Below are 7,500 nucleotides of genomic sequence, written 5' to 3'. Positions count from 1 at the left end.
AAGATAATTGATCAGAACAAATCTTGTTCTAACAATGAACTCCTAAATCTGCACATAAATTTTTTTAAAAAATGATACACATCTACAATATAAGAAAGTTAGATGCTCTGGAAAAGACATAACTGCCCCTTTGCTTTGTTAGAGAGCCACGTGGCTATCTTCTTTGCATTTCTTTGCTTCTTGCTTTTGCTGTCTACTACCAATACTAGGGTTGCTTCTATTTTGAAAAAATCATGTTATCTCTTCCTCTACCTCTCTCTTCCTCTTCCTCTTTCTTTTGTCTCTCTCTCTATATATTGTTCTCTTTTGATTTCTGTGCAGATGAATATGATTTTGATGGAGACGGTGAACACGTTGCTGATGATATCGTGATGTTGATGGTTTGTTTGCTCAACCTGTGGAATTTGTGGTCGGAGTTGAATCGTATACGATGAAGAAGACGCCGATTCTCCTCGGATTTTAGAGGTTTGATTTTTACTTTATTGTTTTACATTCATTTCAAAATCTTCATATCCTTCAGTTTTACCCTTTTCAGATCTATAACCGTTCAATCGCATCAATCCAGAGCGATTCGTTTTACCGAACCTTTTCAGATCCCCTTTTCATATCGTCACTACTATCCATACCATTGGTAAGATTTTGTTACTATGCTTTTATTGAACGTGTTTGATTGTATGGTTATCATGATGTGCGTTAGATATGCGGTGTTCAGTTTCACGGTGGTCGATCTGCGGTGGCAACAACGTGTTTCCGTCAGTGCTTGTGGTGGTGGTAAGATTCGGAATGAATTTTGTCTGAATTTTTCAGTTTTGGTTTTGTTATTAACTTACCCTCCCTTAAACCCTAATTTTAGGTTGATTTAATAATGTTTTGTATAAGTAAATGATATTTGTTCTGCAAAATTTGTAATGAGTTGTTTTGTTTCAGGGATTTATGGTGCCATGGCTGTTGCGGGGAGTTTTATATGTTCAATTACCATAATTGACTCTGTTGGAGGTTTTCATATTTTAATAGATGTTGTTCTTTAAGAACTTGGAGATGTCTTTCCTCCAATTATGTACAGGTTTGTTTCGATTTCAAATCGATTTTTGGTTTCTATAACACCGGTTTGTCATTGTAAATTTATTTAAAAGTCTGATCACTAATAGCAGATTGATAGACAGTGATTGAAGGTTTTGTTTTGTTTAAGATATGTGAGTTGAAAGTCGCGACGAGTGAATGTGGACAACCTGACTCGGTGTTTGCGGATTTGGCTTAGTCGGTATCAGTTGAGGTAGGAATTTATGTGTAGTGCTTTTTCTTTCCTTTTTCTACCCTGGACAATTGTCAGCGACAACAATGATTTGTGTTTTTGCTTGAAGTCAGTTGTAAATTATTGTGGTTCATATAATATGTTACACATGGTACGTATTAGGGAGCTTTAAACCATTGAGAGTGAGAGTAAAACTACTGATGCACTATTATTGACATGAGAGGGGGTTGGTCTTTAAGATTCTTTAAGAGTAAAACCACAAATGAAATGTTGTTTCTAACAAGAGAGAGCATTTTGAGATGATTTTTGTTGACGTATCGGTAATGAAGTGGTTTCTTTAGTTGGTTTTTCCTATACTGTTTTTGGTTTGTTGTCTGTCTAATATTGTTTTTTGTGTTGCACTTTGTCCATTGATATTAAGTGTGGTTGATCATTTGTTTCCTACAGCTGATGAAGGAGAAGGATTTTGATATGGCTGGTGATACACGGGATTGAAATGGTCTCAGTTCAAACCTGGTTTCTGCATCGGAGAAGGAGTTAAGTTGGAGACTTGTGGACTGCTGAAGTTACTCATACTATGGTAACATGCATCTGAATCTTCCCTGCTTGCTTGGGAGGGTACGACCTGTTGGAAGGAGATAGCCTTGATGTCCCTGCTGCATCATATTTGTTATAAAATCCTTGGTTGCTATTTGGGATGCTTCTTCCACTCACATTGCTACTTGATAAATGATCTGCATCATATCCACGTGATCGGGAACTAATTGGACATAGCACAGATGATGATGCTCTAGCTTTAGCTAATGCCTTAGCAACATCGTTGGAATCTAATTTTGCAAGTTTCCATGCGCTTATTCGCACTGGGCGATGGTTCAATTTTTTTCCTTTGTCAGGTGGTTGGTTGTATTGCATCTGGGTCCATAGTAGATGGTAGGCGGCCTGGCTCCAATTGATGTATCATTTCATCCTGCTTATTCAACTCCAGGCACTTGATCAACACCCAAAAATGATTACCTATTACTAAGAGTGATTCTATTGTGTTTTGTGCATTATTTTATTCAACTCAATTCTCCTTTCTTATCTCACAGTAATTATTTATTTTATTTGTAATGTTTAAAGATAGGTTATTCATTTAAAACAGTTCCTAATCATATAATTCAAGCAATTGTACAAAGATTGCAGTACCTGGTGATCTATAAATATTCTCAGAGGCGTACACCAGGCACCTTCGATTTGCAAACTCATTCCGACAGAGCTTGCTAGGATTCAACTTCCTGAATTGAGAAAATCTTGACTTGTGCAGGTAATGTACTGGTAATAGTCGTTGCCGCAGTCAGTTCGGTGATCGTTGCGGTGGTTAGAGTGATTATTTTTTAAGGTCGCAGAATATTGCCGGATCTATCCCATGATTTGCTTTTGTTCTGTTCAAAATGAATGGCTATGACAAGCACGTCAGGTTACAAGGGCTCCTCCTACTCATAGCAAAGGTATGTGTCTGATGTAATAAAACCGTCGAAGTTTACTATCTGTTTCCTGCAATTTGATTATTTCTTTGTTTATTTTTCAATCAATTCAGTTCCCACTGTTTTATACTTTGCAGGAGAGTGAGCCTGATATCATCAATGGTGTGGGTGCTGAAACATGACATGTAATAAGAACCAGCATTGGTCGATGAAATGGTCAATCTAAGCAAGTAAGGAATTTTCCGGATCTTTCCCATGATTTGCTTTTATTCTGTTCAAAATGACCGATCTGTTATCAACAGTCATACTTACGAAGCCCTAGCTGAAGTCGAAAAAGAAATCGAAGTCATCCTACAGATGTTGCTTCATATGTCAGGTGATGATGAATTTGATGCTACTACTTTGTCCTTTTGTTAATGATGATATTGTTTTATGATGTTTTCTAATTTAGTCAATCCCATTGACGTACTTCTTGAATCTGGTACATGTATTTTATTACTGTATCAAGGTGAAAGCTGATGTAGAAACACAAGGTGATTTTGTCACATCCTTGGAAACTGAAGTTAGAGCATCCTCCTTTACCGATGTCAATCACCTGGTTGCCTTTGTGAACTGGCTAGATGAAGAACTTTCCTTCTTGGTATGCATACCTTTGATTGTCATTTCTCAACATATGATAGAAAGTTCATTCATCTAAAATTGAAAGAAATGTTTGACTAAAATTGGTAGTTATTTGAGGAGTTCCATTTATATCTCAATTGATTCCCTATGAAATGTAAGGTTAATGAACGAGCAGTCTTGAAGCACTTCGATTATGTCTGATGTTTTGATGCATTGGAGTTGTCATTGAATTAGGGTTTACATCTCTGAACTTTGTTGTTTAGTATCAATTATATTCATTTTACAAAGTTACCTGTTTTTTTAATTTAGACTGTTAGGCTATTGGGTCCTCCAACAAAATTTGAAGATTCAAAACTGAAGGTTGTTCTATTGGAAGACCAGATTAACAGATATGCAAGTATTATTCCAAGAATCTACATTCTATCTCTCTGTGACTTAACAACTAATCTCACTTTAGATATTTCCAAATTCATCAAACTCGCCATGGTATAATTATTAATCAGTGTGGAACACATTATGACGGTCTTCTGAATAGATGACATATGGTAAACATCCGTTGCAATCTAAGTAAGGTGTTGTGTTTATTTGCTTTGCTAATTTTGATTACTCTATTTGATTGTCACAGGTCAATATTATGGATACCTTAAGTAGACTTTCTAGGAAACTACCATTCCCTTATGCCACAAGTTCTTTTTATATCTTTGATCAGAGTTGCATTATTTTATGTTTTGTATTTTATATCTATCAAGTTTATCATTATCAGTTTATTGTTGTTATAATTCTCTCTTTTATGTCGATGGAAGCATCGAGAATGAACGAGACAGTGGTATCAGCTGACACCTATCGGGGTAGAAGAGAATCATTGAAGTCACTTGCACGGGATGTTCTTGATGGGAATTGGCCAGATGGAAAGTATTTCATATCCAGACCATGGTATGATAACAAATCTTCTCTCATGGCCTTCATGCTTCCAATGATAAGGAATGGGACAAGTGGTTCTATTTCCTGTAGAGGTAATGTGACTGAGAGTTCAAGAGTCACTACCAGGTATGTCTTCTAAATAAATTTCGTTAAGATATGTTCTCTGATTGAGTCTCTCTATATAGAGATATGTGCTATACACCTAAACATATCTTTTTTGTTTAACACTCCACAGACATTCCTTTGCTACCCTGTAGTTGGTTGTTGACATCTTTATCTTCCTTTATGTTAATATGGATGCTCTGGACATTGAAAGCTGGATGTTTATTAGTGATATGAATGTCCTATATTTTCTGTTGGTATTTTCTTTGTGGAAGCTTCCAAAATAAAGTAATCCGATTGATTCAATTGCTCCGCTGTGATGAAAAAGTGTTGTCTCAATCAAAAACACCAAAATCAGAATTGGCACTGAAACTGTAAGAATCTTTCCTTGGTGTTATTTTAACTTCTGCTATTGTCACTTGTGGAATTATTTTAGTACTAAGGATTCAAGGGGACAGTTTCTATGGGAGAAATAATTTTGATGAATTTGAAATGGAATGGTCTTTCACTCCATTCCAGAAGCTTAACTTCAACATCAACAACGTGGTTTCAAAGTTGTCGGATTCAAATATCGTCGGAAAGGGTTGCTCAAGCGTTATTTACTGCGTAGAGACTCCGACAAAACAGATGAGGCATAAAAATATAGTAAGACTTTTAGGATGCTGCAACAATGGAGGAACTAGATTGTTGTTGTTTGATTACATATGTAATGGAAGTTTGTTTGGATTGCTCCATGAAAAGAGATTGTTCTTGGATTGGGATGCAAGGTATAAGATCATACTTGGAAAAGCTCATGGTTTGGAATATCTTCATCATGATTGTATCCCTCCAATCGTCCATCGCAACATTAAGGCTAACAACATCTTGGACGGTCCATAGTTCGAAGCTTTTCTTGCAGATTTCGGCCTTGCAAAATTGGTCACTTCCTCGGACTGCTCAAGATCCTCGCATGTAGTTGCAGGTTCTTACGGATACATAACTCCAAGTTAGTTTAAATGTTTTAAGATTCGAAAAAGACTATTTCATACGACCTTATCATTTTCAATGCTGAACTGGTATGGATGTTCTTGGTATGGGCCTGTTTCAAACTATTTCGAAACGGCAAATTATGGACAGGTTCAATCAAGTTTGGAACATGCAGGGTTGCCTCAAATCCTATGTATACTTTGTGTTTGAAATGAATATATGTGCGATTTTGTTTACACTAACTTTGCAGGTTTGGTGAAACTATAACAGAGGCATGAGAGCTCATCATATGGTGATGGATAGACATAATAGGTGAAGCACTTGAAGGTCCCATTGGTTTGGCATATGGAAAGCATGAAGATGGTCGTGATGAAAGTGTAGAGGCCTGATGAATTAGATTCTTTCACTTTTCTTCTCTTTCACTCTTTCGATTACGCTATCTCATCTTTTCAATTTCATATTAAATTGTTTGTTATAGCTAATTTCATAGGTAAATTAATCAAATCTGTTACATTATCTAATTAAGTTATTGGAAATTAGAAATGTTGCAGATGGAGAATTTCATTATTTATCAACTCAAGAATCAACAAATATAGATCCACATAATTCATATGATGATAACACTTTAGAGGATGATAAAGAATATTTGCAAAATGCAATGATAAATGCACTGTTAGCATATGTTGAAGCATCTAAGGCTAAATCAGATTTTGTTTAAAGAGAGAGTGTAAATCACAGTTGTTCAATTACTAAGTGTGTGAATGCTCTTGATGAGATTGAAGATGTTACTCTTGATGTTTATATGAAGGTTGTGGAGAAACTTATGGATCCTAATTGGAGAGAAGTGTTTCTTGCTATGTGTATTGATAGGAGAAAAGGATGGTTAGTTAGAGTTTAGGGAAATTCATGTAATGCATTGTGCACTTATTGTTGTGTTTATGCTGAACATGTGTATGTGTTTTTGAGATTTATCATGTAATTTTGATGGTGTGGAGCTGGACTCATGCTACAAATTGAAAACAATAACATGGAATTTTGAAATGTAATGTGATGTGCTTTGACTTTGAATTCAATAATTCATTTTCCTCTTTTTGTATTCAATTTCAATTCAAATTCTCCCATTCTCGCACTCTTAAATCAAGTAATATTAAAATAAGATGAAAACTCTAAAGTAGTCTAAAGATGAATATTAAGAAGAACAAATTTTGAATATTAACGAGAACACAAAGTTATTAATCAAAATAATAAATATTAACGGGAACGCGGAGTTATGGACAAAATAACGAATATTAACGAAAACACGAAGTTATTGTATATTAACGGGAACATAAAGTTATTGATCAAACTATTGAATATTAACGAAAATATGGAGTTATTAATTAAAATATTGAATATTGGCGGGAACCGAATATTGAAAGTAAATGTGACGAAGATATTGTATATTAACGGAAACATAAAATTATTGATCAAACTATTGAATATTAACGGGAACATGATAAATTTACTAATAACGAAAACACGAAGATACAGATAAAAATATTGAATATTAATGGGAACATGAAGTTACTGATCGAAATATTGAATATTAACGGAAAATTTCTATATTTTACACATCTTTTTTTAAAACATTTACCTCTACAATAATATATATATATATATATATATATATATATATATATATATATATATATATATATATATATATAACAAAATAACACGGGCACATTCTATTATAAATAATTCAATATTAAATATGGCAATCGAATTAAAACAATTTCCCAACCTATTGAATATTAAATATTTACGGGAACATGAAGTTATTGATCGAAATATTGAATATTAACGGGAAAATAATTTTTATTGATGAAAATATATCAAACTTTGCCCCAACCTATTAAAAAGAAATTTCTATATTTTACACATATGATTTTATGACATTTACCTCTAGAATAATATATATATTGAACAAAATAACACAGCCACAACGGATACCCGTGCGGACGCACGGGTATCACGCTAGTTAGAAAATGAAAGAAGAAACATATGAGAATGAAAAAGAAATGGCAAAAATGAAAAATGAAAAATGAAAAATGAAAAATCTGTATATAAAGAGTCATGTTAGTGAAGATGTATAGTTAAGAAAATAGAAAATAATTGAAAGGGTGATAGTATATT

General features: G+C 34.1%; 1 long non-coding RNA gene across 8 annotated transcripts; it reads left to right on the top strand.

The window, feature by feature from the left end:
• The first annotated feature begins 288 nt into the window (after nt 1-288).
• On the top strand, nt 289-6,273 carry LOC131644428 (uncharacterized). 8 transcript variants are annotated; one of them, XR_009296454.1, is made up of 9 exons: nt 289-465; nt 536-771; nt 928-1,063; nt 1,190-1,273; nt 1,700-2,739; nt 2,853-2,945; nt 3,018-3,091; nt 3,224-5,320; nt 5,576-6,273. It is a non-coding gene; the product is annotated as an uncharacterized LOC131644428 (long non-coding RNA). The 8 variants fall into 8 exon arrangements; XR_009296455.1 differs by having other exon boundaries at nt 289-771; nt 3,224-3,355; nt 4,140-5,320; XR_009296450.1 differs by having other exon boundaries at nt 289-771; nt 3,224-3,355; nt 3,646-5,320.
• The last annotated feature ends 1,227 nt before the right edge of the window (nt 6,274-7,500 follow it).

This window comes from Vicia villosa, linkage group LG1 (assembly GCF_029867415.1).
Source record: "Vicia villosa cultivar HV-30 ecotype Madison, WI linkage group LG1, Vvil1.0, whole genome shotgun sequence".
Lineage (NCBI taxonomy): Eukaryota > Viridiplantae > Streptophyta > Magnoliopsida > Fabales > Fabaceae > Vicia > Vicia villosa.
Note: the sequence above shows the minus strand (reverse complement) of the source record. Positions and strands in the feature narration are given on the sequence as shown.